At 41.6% G+C, this 18,290-nt stretch overlaps 1 protein-coding gene and 1 long non-coding RNA gene across 2 annotated transcripts in view; one reads left to right on the plus strand and one right to left on the minus strand.

The window, feature by feature from the left end:
* LOC128343368 (uncharacterized) overlaps positions 1 to 18,290 on the plus strand; it is a 61,094-nt gene that overhangs the window by 10,566 nt on the left and 32,238 nt on the right. The window lies entirely within an intron of this gene.
* Positions 4,170 to 18,290, minus strand: part of SCML4 (Scm polycomb group protein like 4) — a 138,952-nt gene continuing 124,831 nt past the window's right edge. The window contains exon 9 of the transcript XR_008315361.1: positions 4,170 to 6,074. The gene's annotated coding sequence lies outside the window, so the exon portion shown is untranslated. The remainder of the gene's footprint in view (positions 6,075 to 18,290) is intronic.

The following is an 18,290-nucleotide window of genomic DNA, read 5'->3' on the forward strand; positions in this document are numbered from 1 at the left end:
ATGCACAGTAGCTTCTGGGTTTCTGTAGCCTGCAGCAAATGCCCTTCAAATCTAGTCAAATAAGAACATAGGAACATAGGAAGCTGTTATATAGTGAGTCAGACCATTGGTCCATCTCGCTCAGTATTGTCTACCCAGACTGGCAGCGGCTTCTCCAAGGTTGCAGGCAGGAATCTCTCTCAGCCCTGTCTTGGAGCCCCCAATCCCCACCGCCCCTCCTGGCTCTGTAACGGAGCCAGTAATCATGTGGGCAGCTGATCTGCCTGCCCAGGGCTTGATGAATGCTCATGTGCCGGGAGAGCGGCCTTGACCCACTCTTCCTGCCAAACTCCTCCTGGCTCTACACACCGATTGTGTATAGGGCCTCAATATGTTTTTGCATGCCTGAAAACCAGTTATGTCGATGTGACACACAGAGATGTTTTGCTTCCACTCTCCTTTGCTCACATTCCAGTTTCCCCAGTGGGATGCTCTGCTCTGCAATGAGTCATTAAGCATCCATTGAGCCCTTTCTCACGATCCTGTGAGCAGGCTTGAGGGTGGGTGGTGGAGAAGGCTGCATGCAACAGCTTTCAACCACAGACTGAAGAAAAAGAGTTGCTGGGTGCACGAATTGTGCACCTAGATGAGCCGCTGCTGCCCCAGGCAGCGCAGAGGTTTGGGGGCCAGGATTTGTCCCAGGCCCCAGAAATCCCACAATGCATGCACGAGTGTGCATTGCATTGTGGGGATCTCCCCAGCAATGGCTGGAAGCCTGCTCCTGTGTCAGCACCAGCTGGCGCCGGCACATGAGCAGTGAGCCCGAATTAAGGGCACACTAGCGCCCTTAACCTTGGCTAACTGCTGGGTTCGCTAGGCGGGTTAGCTGCCGAGGCACCGTCGGTAGCCCCGTGGCTCCCAGCCGTTCTTACAGGCAGCCAAGCCTGGGCTTGGATCTTGGCTGCTTGTGAGAACAGCCATATACTGCTGTAAGTGAAGTGAAGGATCTGACTGCAAATATACCACTTTTAAATTAACAACTCCGAGTTCAGCGGGGAACCAGAAAAGACTCTGTGGTGCCTTCTAAAACTGAGGTTTGATGTGATGTGCTGTAGTGATTCATGCAACATGATGTTTAGAGGTTGCTTGCATCCCAAAGGAGTGACCATGAAACTATCTAGCTAGGCACAGAACTGGACAGGTGTTAACTCTGGTACTAAAAGAGTTGTAGGATTGTCTATAACTCCATTGGGGGTCATTCCAGATACCTGATTTGCATTAGCACTCATATTTATGTATTTTAAAAGATGTCGAGTCTACTGCTGTCATGCCATCAGCATTAACTGCTTCACATCTGTAGAGTCCCTATGCATAGATAAGAAGATTTACAGAGGGAGGGAGAGAGAGAGAGAGTTTGTTTTCCAATAAACACTTCATCCCCACCTCGGCAATTTTGTGGCTATTGTAATGATTGTATTAGCAACACCTCCAACCAGCAGTTGCTGCTCTTCCACAACCTAGAGCTTATCTAGGATTCTGTGTCTTGCCTCACGTGATGTGCAGCAATCCATCACCATAATGCTCTGGCCTGGGGCTGCTGTGGACTCGTAATCATCCTTGACACTGTCCAGAGCCAGCAGTTGTGCAAGCAGAGCAACCACCGTTTTTTCCATTCACTGTAACCACTGGTTCTGAACATCATGTCAGCCCTTGTCATCTTCTTTTGTCTTCAGGAAGTTCCTGAACTGTTCAAATCTATACTGGTGGCCTGTGTAGTTTAGAGAACTCGCTATTTGAATAAATGGCACACTATGAGCCCTTTCTCACGATCCGTGGGAAGGGCTCAAAGCGGTGAGTAGAGGAAGCCTCAAAAAGCTTACCTCCCCCACAGATGATTGCCTTCTTGTTGCTCGGTGGCCGGATTGGCCGCCCAGACAATTGCCAAATTCTGCTGGTAGCTCCGAGGGTTGGGATGCCAGGATGTGTCGCCCCATGCCACCCTGCCTCCCAGAACTCCCAAATGCAAGTAAAGGGGCATTCCCTATCCTAAGGTCAGAGGGGTGAGAGAAAGGGTACTTTGTACCTTATCAGAGGTAGTGGCAGGGACAGTGGAGACAGAGGCGGCAGCAGGGGCTCCTCCAAGCCCCCCACAGGCTTCCTTAGGACAGCCCGAACTGGCCCACAGTCAGATTCCCCTTTACAAGTATATAACTGAACTGGTTTGGACTGGTTCTTTTAGAACCAGGGCTGGTCCAGTTCAAACTCGGACTGACTGAACTGAACCACAGCTCAAATCGAGCCGGCTCATACATCCCTACACCTTTGGTATAGCAGAATGCTGTCAATGGAAGCACTTTCTACAAGCAGGAGGGCTGCACTTGTGCAATGAGCCCTTGTGCTTGCAGGAGGAACCTTTGCATGAGCACAACATTATTTCCTCAAATTTAAGGAGGTTTCATTGGTGGTGCTCTGCATCATTGGTGGTGTATTCTATCCCTTTTGTTTTCCTCAGAAGGCAAATGGTGTGGGAGAGAACTTGCAGGCACAGCTGAGGAAGAAGTACTTGGAGGGTGGGTTTGCAGGGAATCAGTGGGTACATGACCAGTTAAGCACCTGCCTCTCCTATCTGCTAATTCCCACCTATAGGAAAATGTAGGTGTTAGGAAAATATAGGAAAATGTAGGGGTTACCCATGTGGCTCCACCCTACGAGACTGACCACCCAAGAGGTCATCAGCTCAACTCTCACCTCAGTCATGAATATACTAAATAACGGCCTTAAGCAAGCCTCTATTTTTTTCACCCTCAGCCCTACACCAATAATATAGGAACTATCACTGACCTACCCTATAGGGGTGTTGTAAAGTTTATTAAGTTGATAAATGTAAATTACTCTGAATTCTTTAAAAACTACTACATAAATTATGGTTTTGTTTCAGTAGTTATCAATAATGAAACATCCACACCAATGGAGAAATCAGTGGTGTTGCACTGAACTTGGCTGAGGATAAAAGTCTCAGCACCTAAGGTTGAATGACAACTGGCAACGTGATCCTGCAGGAGTAGTCCTAGTGTTACAATGAACACTGGCAAAGTGTGGTTGTCATGCATGTGGGACATAGCCATCTCAGTCAGTGCTGCTTAATTGTGGAATGCCCTCCCTGAGGAGACTTGATCTATTCCCTGCGTGCTGGTCTTCTGCAGGTATTGGGAGACTCTTCTTTTTAGATAGGCTTTTGGGCAGGAGGAGGTGATTTGGACCCTTGGCTCCTATATGGCCTTTTGTTGTGGGGTTGTTTTTTTTTTGCTATCCAGTTGTTGGACAGTACCTACCACCCTACTGTTTTTATTTTGTTTTGTCGTATTTTGTTTTGCATTGCACACTGCCTTCGGGTCACCTGGAGAAAGGTGGTTATAGAAATAAAGGAAAAGTGTGCCGTTGAGTCAGTTTTGACTCCTGGTGACCACAGAGCCCTGTGGTTGTCTTTGATAGAATACAGGAGGGGGTTACCATTGCCTCCTCCTGTGAAGTATAAGATGATGCCTTTCAGCATCTTCCTATATCGCTGCTGCCCGATATAGGTGTTTCCCATAGTTTGGGAAACATACCAGTGTGGATTCGAACCGGCAACCTCTGGCTTGATAATCAAGTCATTTCCCCCAATGTGCCATTAGGTGGCTGGTTATAGAAATAGACACATTAAAAAGTGTTTATGTAATGTTCCTATTCTACTTATTAATTTATATCCCACCTTTCTATAGTATGTTTCTAATATAGCAATAGCAATAGCACTTACATTTATATACCGCTCTATAGCTGGGAGCTCTCTAAGCGGTTTACAATGATTTAGCATATTGCCCCCCAACATTCGGGGTAAGACAGATCAACACACACACCCTTCTGCCTCTCTCCTTCTCTCAAATATATATCATGCAAGGTCAAATTATGGAAAATGCTATGTTTGTTTCCAAGAGATACATGTTATGTTGTTCTACCCCAGTTTCAACAGGGAGGGATGCCTTTCTGAGGGAGCATTCATAAAAGACTTACAGAGAAATGTGAAGTCATGGTGACATTTCCCCATCAACATGGCTTATATAAACTACTTTGCACATCAGCGTCTGTCTGTGTATATGAGAGAGAGAGAACATATGCCCATCCATATGCCCAAGGATTTATTACAGTAATCATTTACTTAAAAATACAGTTTATTAGACAATTTATTAAAACATACATAAAACCAAGTGAATGTTATTCATTATTAAAAAATACAGAAATCATTTGGCAATAGTAAAAGAAAGCACCGGCTTTGCTCAAGGATCGTCCATTTGAAAGTGGAGACTCTTTTGCTGTATCAAAAACAGACTCTCAGGAGCCTGCATCTCAAGCCTCCTGCTTCAGGTACTAAAACCAAAGCAAACTCAATCTGGGACGAACTCATAATCATTAAGGCCAGCAATACTCAGTTTAATTTAGATGCGAACAGCAGCATCCAGCACATAGAACAGTCAAGATACACTTACACATTTAAAACATGCGTATAAATAGTGACAGAGAATCCACTGGAAGGAATAAATTACAAATAATAATAATCATAATAAAAACTCAAAAGCTTTGTCTGAGAAACAAAACACAGTTGGACATAACGCCGCTTGGTATATAGTAGCATGTGTACTTTAAAGCACTGCACAAGGTTAAAAATGAATACAACCAACTCACTCATACAGAACATGCTGAACTTAAGGTATTTATTTCACTTGCATTTATCTGCATTTGATATTTATAGGACTATATACAGGGAGGTATGTTTATGCTGTATGGAGATACTATGTATAGTCACATACAAACCATACATGTTGAAGTTAGTTCTAGTTGTTTAGATGAACTTGTGCTAATATCCCTTTTATCCTCACACATTAGCTTGCTAGATGTGGAAATGAACACCCCATTATTGCTCTGCTCTTCAGTTCTTCTGATGCATTCAGGACTGGGATGGGATTTTTCATCCTAATCTAGTGATCACTTGCTGGCCCATGAGCTCCAATGTGCACACAGATTTTTTTCAAGCTGCACAGTCTTCCCAATCCAAATCAAAGGAGGAAGCTGACTTGCATGCACAGATTGGCTGATGCGTGAACACAGAACTTCATTTGTGCATCAGAGCACATGTGGAACTCTGGTCATTGTCCATATGAGCCACACTTGTAATGTGTTCCAAAGCAACATGCTGTATCAACAGCATAGCTCTGCACATGGTGGCTGACACATGAAAGTGGCTGACATGCTGCACAAAGTTCCATGTGTGTTTTAACAAATGTGAAGTCAGCTGCACAAGAGTGTTCTTGTGCAAACACATGGAATTGCACAAATGGGAGTTGTGTGATGGACAGCCATTGAAATGCAGGTGAACCCCATGGGGGGTTCTGTTCTCTGCTAAAGCCGTGGATAATGGAACCACTGATACGGAGTCATTGAGTCAATGGGACTCGGGGTGTCATTCCTGGAGCAGCTAAAAAAATGGCATAAAATGGTGGGAAAGGGCCAGAAAATTGGGGGGGGGGGAAATGCCCTACTGTGCTCCGTGGGTCTCCAGGTGTCCAGAAATGCCCTGCAAAAGCCCCAAATTCAGTGGATTTTTTTCCCAAAAATCACAGGGTGTTTTTTTTTTTTTTAAAGTACCAAATGAGCCACAAAATGGCTCCTTTTCACCACCTGGCAGCCATCAATGACCTCGGAGGTCATTTCCGGCCACCCCAAACCCAAGGATATATGAAATTAACCGTTTACTCAAGGGGGCCTACAAAGTTCCTATGAATGTAGCTCCTGGAACTATCATCAGGCTGTGGGGATGATCCATTTCAAGAAAATAGTTTCATGTGACTGCAGCGACAGGAATCCACCCAGGAGCAATTCTGTGGATTTTGAATGTTACATTGGAATTGGTCCTTACATACTGTCACGGAAGATATTGAACTAGTGGTACAGCTGCTAATACATCATTATCCTGCTGTTTCTAGTTCTGTGGACATTTTATCTCCATGTTCTTTTCACCTCTTGGAACACTTAAGCACTGTTCACTCCCAGCTATCAGTCATCTGCATATTTATAATGGGGAGAGAAAAAGAAGTATTCAGTAGAATAGAATGCTTAGCTATATGGAAAGTGTGGATTGTTAAGCATGAATATCTTGAATGGCTGGTTTCTCTCTCTCTCCCTCTCTCTCTCTCTCTCTCTCAGATAACAATGAGAATTAGTGTCTGAGCAGCGCTTCTGAGGAGGGGTAGGAGGATGCATTTGCTTCACCATCAGCTTGAGCCATATTTTAATGGCATGCCATAGATGCTATAAATTATCTTTAATGAGTTCTTCTACTGCAAAACAGGAGAGCACTTACTTACATTTAAAAGGCACTGCCCTCTAACCTTCTACTCCTTCCTTTAAAAGCACAGTGAGAATCACCCCAAAGAAAGTAACGCATTGCACTTAATAAAACCCATGAGCCCAGACGTCACATGTAAATGGATGGGCTTACCAAGGATTTCAACAAGGGTTGCTTCTCACATTGTTTTCAGTAAATGCAAGTACTGTTGCAAGAATGGAGTGCAAATAACCATAGTGTAGGAATGCCACATGGGTGTAATGCCTCTTCCTGCCATGCCACTTTGCTTTCATATGGCTGTCCAGTAAAGCTTCCTATATAATGAGTATAAGTAATATGAGTATGAGCAGTAGTGCACTGGAGGGGCGGGGTATAAATATTTTAAATACATACATTATATAATATAATGTAGTAGTAAACCCAAAGTATAATGGGTAGGAGCCAGCACTTGTGCATCATGTTAACTACATAGGAATGAGCACTCTACTACTCATACTTATCCAGTATTGGCTTGTACGCTGAGACTATGGAACTCTGGCTCTAGGTCACTAAGCAAACTCTAAACTGAATGAGATGATCTTCAGGCCCGTTAATATAACTGCCACTGAAGTGGGGATTTGCATATCTAGCTGCAAGGGGAAACGCAGCAGTTGAATTTTGCACATTGCCAAGATACATGGAGAAAAGAAAGCAGGGAGCACTTGTATTTCCTGTCCTCCCCCCCTCCCAGTTTTGTAGTTAAGTTAATCTGAATGGACGATTAATGGAATTACTCCTATGATATGCTAATGTGAGAGATAAAACAAGCCTCAAAAAGTGGCAAAAAGTCAATGCAGCACAAGCCAGAGCGGCTGGGAATTTGCCCTCTGGCGCAAGAGGGTCAGGAGGAGTTTTGTGATGTCATCCAGAGAGACTGCGGGATGATGTGTGAAGGGAAAGGTTGGTGTTTTTCACATCATTGTGTGGAAAAGCTCGTGCTGAGCCATTTTTCTTTATATGTAATGTTGCTATAGTAATCTAGTTAAATAATGAAATCAGCCTCCTAGAGAAATAATCTTAATTATTTTTCATGTACTCTACAAAGCCTGGTCAGATCAATGTAGAGAAGTCGAGAAAGGATTTTTGCAACAGAAATTGGAATGTAATCAGGATATATCAATCATTTGTTAAAAAATAAAACCAAGATTATACACATTGTACGTTTAGTCACAAATATCTTAGCCATTCTGGCTCATAGTCTCACCATTACAACACATCTGTATTAAAAAGAAAATCTCATTTATTTACATTTTAATTTACAAATTGACAATAAAGACTCCCAATAACCTAACATATGATTATTATTTTCCCCAATACATTTTAAATTCACAATGCTAAGTAGACAGAGAGACTTTTTGACTTCATTGGACTTTGATTCACAAATATCAGTTTCCTTTAATTACATGGGAAACCCGTTTGCCTGCTTGTTCACAGAAACAAAGCAATGGATGACAACAATTATGCCAGAGTAGCTGCACTGAAATTCTGTAATATGCTTTTGCAGGATAGTTACTACAGAACAGCTGAAATTGGAATGTGAGTATTTTAAGGGTTTGGTCACTTTTCAAGGTTTAATGCTAGGCTGATGCACCCAGCTTCTTTGTGAATATTGTATATGATCATGAAAAAATATCTGAATACTATTTACAGATACGCTCAGCATATCAAGTGTCCTAATACCTTGGTTGTATCTAAGCATATCAAAGACAAATGAAGAGATGACCTAGTGGCAAGTTACATGTTTCATGCAAATGTGTGTAACAGAGCCCTGGTTTTAAAAATAAATAAATAATGAAAAGCTGCTTTGGGGAGGGGGAAATTTAGAGCAAAGAAGTGTTGAGGGAAAGGGTGCTGAGCAATCTTTGACTCCAGGTTTTTAAAGTGATTTCTCATTAAAAAATAAATAGTGTCAGAGCTCAGTTATATGTGTTTGGGTATAATGCAGAGTTAACCAATTTGGTATAATGTAGAGCGAGCCAATGAAGAAAAGCAGTATATAACGGAGTATAGTGGCTACGAGACAGAGCTATGGACTAGAATGTCAGTGATTCAGGTCTCACTTCTGCCATGAATTCACTAGTGGCGCATAGGAACGCCCCTCCCTTAAGCCTCTTTCCCACACACCATGCAAAACTGAACTACTTTACAAGGCTGTTCTAAGAATGACTGAAATAATGGCAGTGAAACATGTTGAGCATTCAGTACTTGCTGTATAAATGCAGAGAATTATCTATTTAAACACATTTTCCTTTTTTAAAAAAATTCTAATTGTTAAAGGAAACTTAGCAGTCATGGGATAAGGGGACAAGTACATGTGTGGATTGCTAACTGGTTGAAAGACTAGGGTTGCACATTTTGTATTTTTTCTGTTTCGATTTGTACCAAATCCGAATCAACCCCATTTTGTATTTTGTCTGAAATTAAGCCTTCCGAATCACCCCAGTTCTGTTTTGTATCTGAATTAATTCAAATCTGAATCCGAATTAATTCAGATTTTTAAAAATGGGTCACGTGGTCAAAAGAGTGGGTGTGGGTTATAGTGCCCAATGAGTGGAAGCTACTGCAAAACAGCTTCAAATGTTCATTTAACTGAAGTGGAGTGAGCTGTAGCCCAAACAAATCAGCCTACTGTTCAGAATTGTTGAGATTTATCATCACTGTATTTAAGAAAGTGCAAAACCATGGATCATGGTTACAAGAAAGAGAGAAGCAACTAAGATTCCTGGGGACGTCAATAGATTGACAGGGGTATTCCCCACCCCCCTCCTTTTGTCTCCTGTAGTCCCATGTGGATGACCTGTCCCTGCAATGGCAAAAGTTGTGAACCACTGGCTTAGACATCATGTCCCACCAAATTACATTGTGGCCTAAATTACATTAGACTGCTCAACTTGGGCAACAAAACTTAGACACCACTATAACTCATTAAAATCAGAAGAAAAACAAAATAGCTCTTCAAAAGAGCCCTGAACAAGTCAAGAGATTCTTTCTAAACCTTTGGAAAGAAAAACCTGTGTAATTTCAGAACTTTCCTAACCAGCTTCTCGAAAAGCTTCTCCACACAATTTATACCATGGCTTTGAGTAAGAGCTCTGGAATTGCATTGAGCTCCCAAAGATATTTGGGTATTTCTGTCTCAAAATGCTGTCTTCCAAATCCCTTTGCAAGGTCAGTTTGCATTGCAATCACACTGAATACAACACATACTTAACTAAACCATTCATGCTCAACAGCTTTTTGCATATCTTCTCTTCTGCTGATCACTCAGTGCCTCAGCTGGAGTGGAGAGAGTCAGAGAAGTCAATTTCAATTGCAATGCTTTCCCGAAGAACAAAGCATTCTGTCTGAAACACAGTCATTTCGATTTGGAAACAAAAATATCTGTTTTTTAATTCTTGATTTTATTTGGTCACAAAACCTCCAAAAATTGCCATTTTCGGGCACAAAACATTTTGTACCCAAATCGAAATGCACAAGCCTATGAAAGATAGGAAACAGAGAGTAGGGATAAATTGAGAGTTTTTACAACGGAGGAAAGTAAGAAGTGGGGTCCCACAGGGATCTGTATTGGGACCAGTGCTTTTTAATTTATTCATAAATGATCTAGAAGTAAGGGTAAGCAGCTAGGTGGCCAAATTTGCAGATGATACCAAATTCTTTCGGGTATTGAAATCCAAAAAGCACCAAAAAGATCTCTCCAAACTGGGTGAGTGGGCAACAAAACAGCAAATGCGGTTCAGTCTTGGCAAGTGTAAGGTGATGCACATTGGGACAAAAACCCCCAACTTCAAGTATATGCTGATGGGATCTGAGCTGTCAGTGACTGACCAGGAGAGGGATCTTAGGGTCGTGGTGGAGTGCTCGCTGAAAGTGTCAACGCAATGTGTGGCAGCCCTTTGCCAAATTCCTCTGAAAAAAATGTGGTAGCTTCCTTGTACAATGTGTGGCAGCTATGAAAAAGCTTGGGATCCATCCAATTCCATGTTAGGGATCATTAGGAAGGGGATTGAAAGTGGAGGAAATGGGCAGCTTAACCCTTGCTCCCTTTCACTGATTTCCCCTTGCAAATGCACCCAAGATAATGCTTACATTCTCCCTGCAGCCCCCCATGGACTCTGAAACTGGAAACGAACCAGCATGGGGGTGGGAATACCTAAGGGGAGCATTTGAAGGGCAGAATCAGCAGATATGGGAGAAGATACGCAGTTCTCCTTTCTTCTCATCTCCATGTCCTCCTCTTTAGGTGTCCACCTGTCCTTACATTCACAGTCATCTCATTTAATGTATATTTGACCAGGTTGCCAATCACAGAAGTGTTGGCCAGCACGGTTATGGCGTTTCCCTTTGCACACAACCATCACTGCATCAGTGAGCGTCTAGAGGTGGGGGTGAATACCAGGGCAAGATCTCCTGCCTGCTTTCAGAGTTGTAACTGTGAGCAGTTTTAATTTTTTTAAATGTCTGAATGGGGTGTGTGTGCATGTGCGTATACAGGTATAAAGAAGCGTTTCAGCTTTTGGAACAGCAGCATGGAACACCCAGCTTCCAAATGGAAGCAGGGAAAATCCTTAAAACAATAATGCTGGCAAGGAGAGAAACCAATTACAAAATATCAGAAATCTATTGGTGTCCACGACAATTCTGCAATCATCTTAGCAACTAACAAACTGTCTAGGCATAGTATTGTATTTTTCTTATTACAAATTATTGTCCTTTCATGGTTTTCTAAATTCAAATATCCCAGAACAGGAGCATAACCTTGACAGAGCATGTGTGAAGAATGTGTACAAGAAATTAGAATTACACAATGATCCGCTGTGCAATAAACTTGATCATATGAAAAGATCCCAAATTAGCACCGTTGAAGTCAATCTGAATTGACTTTCATATACATGAGGTCAGCATTTGTCCCACATCCTTGGATGAGTTTTAGACTAAGTAATGAGTGCATGTATGTTTACACTGCAACTAGCTAGATCTTAATTTCTCCTCCTCCTCCCTTGGTTGTTTTCTTTCTCTCTTTTTAACAATGTGCATTTCAAGAGAAGATGCATATGGTGGCGGGGGCACCTTTCTTGGAATTAAATCTATTTTTTTTTTCCGGGTTTGCACAAGGGAAATCTGGGTGGGTGCACTCATGCATTCTAAAAGTAATGGTGGGAAATAGAGAAGCTGCCAAGGTTGCTGCCCAGGCATATCCTGGCTGGATTTTCTGTTTCACATACTGGAAATGTCCAATAGCATCACATCCCAGGTGCTTTCAGTTAATTAGTTGATGCAGCAACTGAGTTCTAAAATGCTTAACCAGTGGGGCTTACTTACAAATGGGGTGGGGGAGTCTAGTGTAAAAAAACCAGAATGAGACCTGGTTCTTTCAGGTGCCTGGCTTGATTATTCAAATTATTTTTAATCTCTTACATTTCAACAGTGACTGAGCTATCAGAAACCACATAGTCGATGCTTTGGGTTTGGAACCATACGTATCCAGATGGAAAGAAAAGAACAAGTAGGACCCCAAGATAATTAACAGTGCTGGGGAGGGGGCAGAGAAAAGCTCCCTGCACCCACCCACATACATATATTCATACACACATACCTGCATACAAAGAAGCCCAGTGGATTACACATGTGTACATAGTTGGTGAAACGAATTAGATATATGAGGAAAATTCCTCCTCCTTTGCCTTGCCCACTTAATCCCTTATTTCACCCCCTCTCTCCCCTTCTTTCTCTTTGCACATGCACGCACATGCGCACGCGCACGCGCACACACACACACACGGAGATACCCCTCCTCAGCACTGCTCCTTGACTCTCTGCCTACCCTCTCTACAATTTTCCTCTTCTAGTCATCTATGGCACCTTAGATAAATGAACAACAAAAGTAACTCAAATCCGATTTATTTTTGTAAACCTAAATTCATATACATTGTCTTGATTCAACATGTCTTACGTATGCATGCCAATTGAGACCTAAAGGTGGGGAAAAAATATTCTTGATTCCAAATGAATGACCTCTAGTGAAGCAGCAAATTAAGATCAGTATCTGGTAAGACTTGCAAGGTGTTTCCCTCAGGTTGCTAGAGAACAGTAGAGTTTATGGAAGTGATCAAGAGTAATGTTATGGTCCATCGATGTGCACTGACAGTATCAGAGACTGGATAGCATTTGATCAATAACAGCCAGCTGTTTCCACAGTTTTAATTTTTTTAACTCCCGGACTGCAAAACAAAAAACAAAACAAAACAAAACAAGCCATTCCTACCCTTCTTTCTTAAATAAAATGGCCACCCAGCTCATGAGTCAATTCCTAGATACATAGTTATATATTCCATCCAGAAAATACAGATTAGAGAGAGAGTCATTTCCTTGTGTTAAATCCCAGGAATACTAGTCAATAACCAATAGACTATCATGACTACAAACAGAAGTGGCCATAAAACATGTTGTGGGACAGAAAGCTATCAAAATAAGGAACAATACTGTCCTTTAATATTTCATTTTGCTGTCATCTATGCCAGTTCTGATCAGTCTCTCAATGTGTTCAACTTTTTTTTTTTAAGAATGGGAAATCAGAGAATAACTGCATCAAGATTTTTTCCTTACAATCTCTTCTTTTTGCTTGTCAGTTGCCTTTACTTAAACAATTTGCCTACTTAAGTATTTGTAATAGAGAATGCTCTACATTTTCATCTTCGAACAATGGTAGTATGGTTGCAAAAAAAGTGACATGGAACTATCAGGAAATACTGAATAATATACGAAGGATTCCATACAGAATTAGGAGTAGAATATGGATTGCATAAAGCTTTCCGTTCAGTTTCTGTCACAGTTGTTGACATCTGAGTTTTCTTTTTTTCTTTTCAGGGACAAACTAGATGTTGACTACAATTCCTGACATCTTTTTCTTTTTCAAAAAGCAGAAGCAGAGGGAAATGATTTGGATTGGGGCCATAGTGCAGGGGTGAAAAAGGGTCTAACCCTTTCCTCCCATGAGGTAGCTCAAGTCCAAACTCTCCCAGAAGTTGCTATTTACTTATGTGACTGACAGCAATTTGAGGTTACAATTAAAGTTGAATTAGGATGGAGGCCAAAGGTTAATTCCCCTCCCCTGTGCCTGGGCTCTGATCCAAACTGCGATCCCTGTGACTGAATTCTGAAAAAGAAAAAGTTGTCAGGAGTTCCAACCAGGGAGCATACAGTGTACATGTTTTGACTTATTTGCCCCTCACTCCTTTTTCTACCTATGCAAGCAGACCATTCCATCAAAGCAAAGCTCCCATCCAAAGACCATAACCTGACTCTCAGCCTCTCCATTGAGAAACTCTTCAGCAACCTAAAGAATTGAACACTGCAAGTATTTGTTTTTTTTAAAGTACTGTGGCACTATCTTAAAGACTGAAGCATTTAGAATACAGTCATATGAGACCTTCAGTAAAGAGGACCTGATTTGCTATGGGCTCCTTAGAATGGCTTTTCACTGAAGATCTAATTGCACAGATCCAATTCACAAACAGTTCTACCCGTCCAAAGATGGCGATAACATATCAGAACAGTGCCTTTTGCTATAGCAGAGAGGACCTTCTACCCCTGTGAGACAAGTAGAACACAAAAGGTATGAACTGAGCGGCTGCACAAGCCTTGCTGTTGCTGCTGGTTTGGTCCCAGAATGCATAACTTCTCTCGCTCTCTTTTGTCTTTTCACTATTCTTCAGCCAGAAGAGGGCAGAAGAAGGGCTTGCAAGGAGGCTGCAGAGAAAGCTTCTTGCTTAAGTGTGCACAGAGGAAGAGGGGGAGTGATTTTTATCTTCTCTTTCCTCTCTCCAAAAGCTGTTCTGGCTTCCCCCTCCCCCTCTATATGTGCACAACTGCAAAGACGTTTTCTCCACAGCGACTCTGCAGCGTCCTTACAAAGTTGCAGTCCTTCCGTGATCCTACAGCTGGGGAACATGTGGGCTACTGAAGCACTTAGCGGAAAATCTGTTTTGTTCCATTTACTTTTGTGAATGGGACTAAATCATCTTAAATCTCAGACCCAAGAACTCTGACATGTCTGACTGAAATTTTGGAGGCAACAGGTCCGATGGAGTAGAGTCTGGCCTCTCCACCATTTTGGAAGCGAGCTTTTGGTGCTAAGCTGTGTTTTAACAGACAGTACTAGGAGAATTAGATTAGACTACATTTGGTCCAATATGAAAATGGCACAAGCAACCACGGAGCTAGAATCTGCCTTATTGTTGGAGAGCAATTCCAGAAGTAGAGAGTTGAGGAAAGACTGACAGCACAATCCTATGCATGTCACCTCAGAAGTAAGCTTCACTGAGTTTAATGGATATTACACCTAGGTAAGTGTGCTTAGGATTGCAATCTAAGTGAGGTTCCTCATGGGAAGAACACCTTCTTGGTTATGAGCCCTACTGCCTATTGAGATCATCTGGGGAGGACCATTCTCCTTTGTCACCCTGAGTCTTTGGAATGTGCTCCCTGTTGAAATAAGAGCCCCCCTATCTCCGACAGCTTTTAAAAGGGCTGTCAAGACACATTTATTCACCCAGGCTTTTAATTAGATTTACAGAATTCAACATTATTTTAAATTGTTTTAAGGTTTTAGCTGTTTTTAGTTTATGCTGCTTTATTGTAAACCGCCCGGAGATGTGAGTTCTGGGTGGTATACAAATATGCTAAATATGCTAATAAACAAACACAAAGTGCTCACTCACATTGTCCACAGGGCCTCTACATCATATGTAGATGCACCCACATGAAAGATGTCATCTATGATCTGATAAATTCCCAGCTTCCTGGGGCAGTTCCTTGAGAGTTGGTAGTTGAAGAAAAGTTGTCACAATTATGGAACCCCACTGGGAAAGTGCAGTTATGCCAAGTCATAAATTATATCACACACTATCACAGACATGGTCCAAAGCATAAAATGGGTCAGTCAGCCCTGAAGAGCACTGATAAAAATTTAGAGGCCATCTGCTTAACCATCTTGATGGCTGATTATGTGAATTAAAGAGCGACCATGCTACATCAAGACCAATAGTGCAGTTAGTTCAGTAGCTACTCAGTTGGCAGAGGTTAAAAAATAAGGCATAATGGTCCACATACTTCACAGTGTATAATGGTTGTAGTATTGTGCACTTGCGCAATTGTGAACATTTGCGGAGCAGCGCTCTTTCATAACTACAGTAGTTTTCTTTTAATGCCTGAAGCACTGTAGGTGGCATGGAAACTGCCCACAGGTATGTGGACCACTATATCAAACTATGTAAGCACAGTATGTGGGCCACTATATCCAACACCTGTGGCTAATCCGCAAACTCTAACAGTCAGAGGTATACTTGGTTTCTGCAAAAGACAAATTATATTTTTGGCTGTCATAACTATTAATAGTAATTAATTGATGGCCTACTCTTCATGCATTCAAACCATTTTTTAAAAACCCAGCATTTATGCTAATGGCTATTTTAACACGCTATGGCAAAAGATTCCATAGACTGATCTGTTTACTGTGATTTATTTTGTAAAGAAATCATTACATCTCTTTGGCTTAAACTTAATGCTTATGTATGTTCTGAATGGTTCCACATTTTTGTATTGGGAGGGAGGGAGGGAAAGCACACACAGAAACCCACAAATAACTGTTTTGAACGTATCATATAAAGTAACCAGGAGTTCCCAATTAAGCACCTTGTTAAGGATATTATCCAGAAAAAGGTATCCATTTCCTAAATTAAAAGTTTCCTAGTTGTTATTTGAAGTTGAGTGAATCTATGGAATCCATGCAGAGCGGACAGGGGAAAATGTCTTTCACATTTGCTCAGTACATGTGTGATAATACCACTGCAGCCACAAAAGAACTTGTAAGAGGAAGCTTCACAGCTGCTGCTTATTAGCATTAGTACGAATTGCGTAAAGCAAATTGTAAGCAGACTTGTTTCCATAATATTTAACTTATGGCAATGAATGAAAGTGATTTTTTTTGTCAGGCAAACATTTCTGGTTTCCAAAAGAATCAGTTTCCAATTGCCCATGAACAACTGAGCATTATACTGCAGCATGTTACCACTGCAAAAAAAATCAAAGGAAGCCTGTGCAGCAATTTCTTGTGAATGGATGTTGCCATTTTCCCTCTCTATCTTTGACCTAATTACATAATTGGGTTCATGCCCTGAGACTTCTTTTCAGGGACAGACAGGTGCACTGAGATGGTCTCCCAGCTGCACGGGAGTTGCTTATCTATGAGCAGCTCCTTTACAGCTGGAAGAACATATAAGTGACCCGATTATGTGGAGAGGGACATTGTGTGGTTCTTTTATAAGAAAATGGCACCACTATATAGGGATTATCTAAAGAACACCTCAGACCAAGTATTTTTCTTGAGCACTGTCTCTTTTGCTACACCCCCCCCCCAATGTTTGGTATGTTATGAAAAATTGGAAGTTTATAATAAATGAATATCAAAGAAACAAAAAGATATCTAGGGGGAACACAGTTTGACTGGATGGACTAAATCTACATCATTGATGGAAGGCCACATCTATCAGATCTGAGCCATCCTGGATCGAGCCATCTCTTTATTTGGGGGGGTCTAAAAGGGTATCCATTTTGCACCCATGTTCAAAGAAAAAGCTTACAAGATTGCTTAGAGACATACTTCACAGAAAAGGGCATCTCCTGAGGACTCAGTATTCTGGTTTTCCTATCTTCCTGTGTTGGGGCAGCCATTGAGAAATTTGTTTTTCCCCGGCGGAACCTGCTCACTGGTGATAATGGACAAGGCAATTTCCATTAACAAGGCAAAAGCCAGCCACTCCCACCCCCCAGAAAAAAAAATTGTGAAAGCACTGGGGTGCTTAGATCTGGAATGTTCAAATACTCCATTTTATTTTGAGACTGGGTTGGTGATCTCTGAAACATAGACTGGAGATCCAGATCTGCATTTCTATTTACCAGTTAACCAGACAAAGATGAACAGCCCAGAATTTTTAAAGGTAGAAAATTCACCTCTGTTTTAGCTGCAGGACGACTATGGAGAGCACACACAACCACCGTCCCCTTCCCTCCACAAAAAAGTCTTACATTCTATAGGAAATGGAATGTTCATAGCATTTTAAAATTTGCTTCAAGCAACAGCTTTTGATCTAGCAGAGCTCTTTCATAAAAGAAAACAGACACATAGAATTGCATTGGAGGGCATATCCCCATTTGGAACAAGTAAAAAACAGAACTTGATTGGCTGCAATCTGGAGTGAAACCGTGAAGGGATGGCCTAACAAGCAATGTAATTTGTACAAGCCATGTCTGAAATAGCACCTAATTTAGAAATGAATGGCAGGCATTTTCTGAGTCTTCAGCATCCGTTCAGAAGAAATGGCCTGACACATGTTTTACTCAGTACAACAGCAATTTAACAACCTCCTTCTGACAAGGTTTGTAAGGGGGGATCTTTTGTTATAATTGCTATATCGCTACCAGAATTTTGGGTCCCTAAATGCCTCTCAGTTCAAAATATGCAACAAGGTAAGTCTTGCTAGTAGTGAAATCCATTAAAGCATCCCTGCTTTTCGTACCATCCTCCTCCCCCAGGACAAAACCATCTTTGCAATTATGGCTCTACAGAACTTCACAGAAGATTAAAAAATAGCACCATTAAAAGTCTGTACAAAAGCTGTGAAACAGTGTATTAAAAAATTGTGCGCACAGGTTATAAAACTGCCTGTTCTTTTACAGCTCAGAAACGTTATTATTTTAATTGTTTTTCTGAATGCCAAAAGTTTTTGTGAGCAAAGTAGTAAATGGCTAAAAGAAGGTAAGAGAGAAGATAAAGAGAGAGACCACAGCCTCAAGATCACTAACTATGGACTAGCCATTCTTTTGGGTCCTCAGA

The sequence above is a fragment of the Hemicordylus capensis genome, chromosome 1 (assembly GCF_027244095.1).
Source record: "Hemicordylus capensis ecotype Gifberg chromosome 1, rHemCap1.1.pri, whole genome shotgun sequence".
Classification (NCBI taxonomy): domain Eukaryota; kingdom Metazoa; phylum Chordata; class Lepidosauria; order Squamata; family Cordylidae; genus Hemicordylus; species Hemicordylus capensis.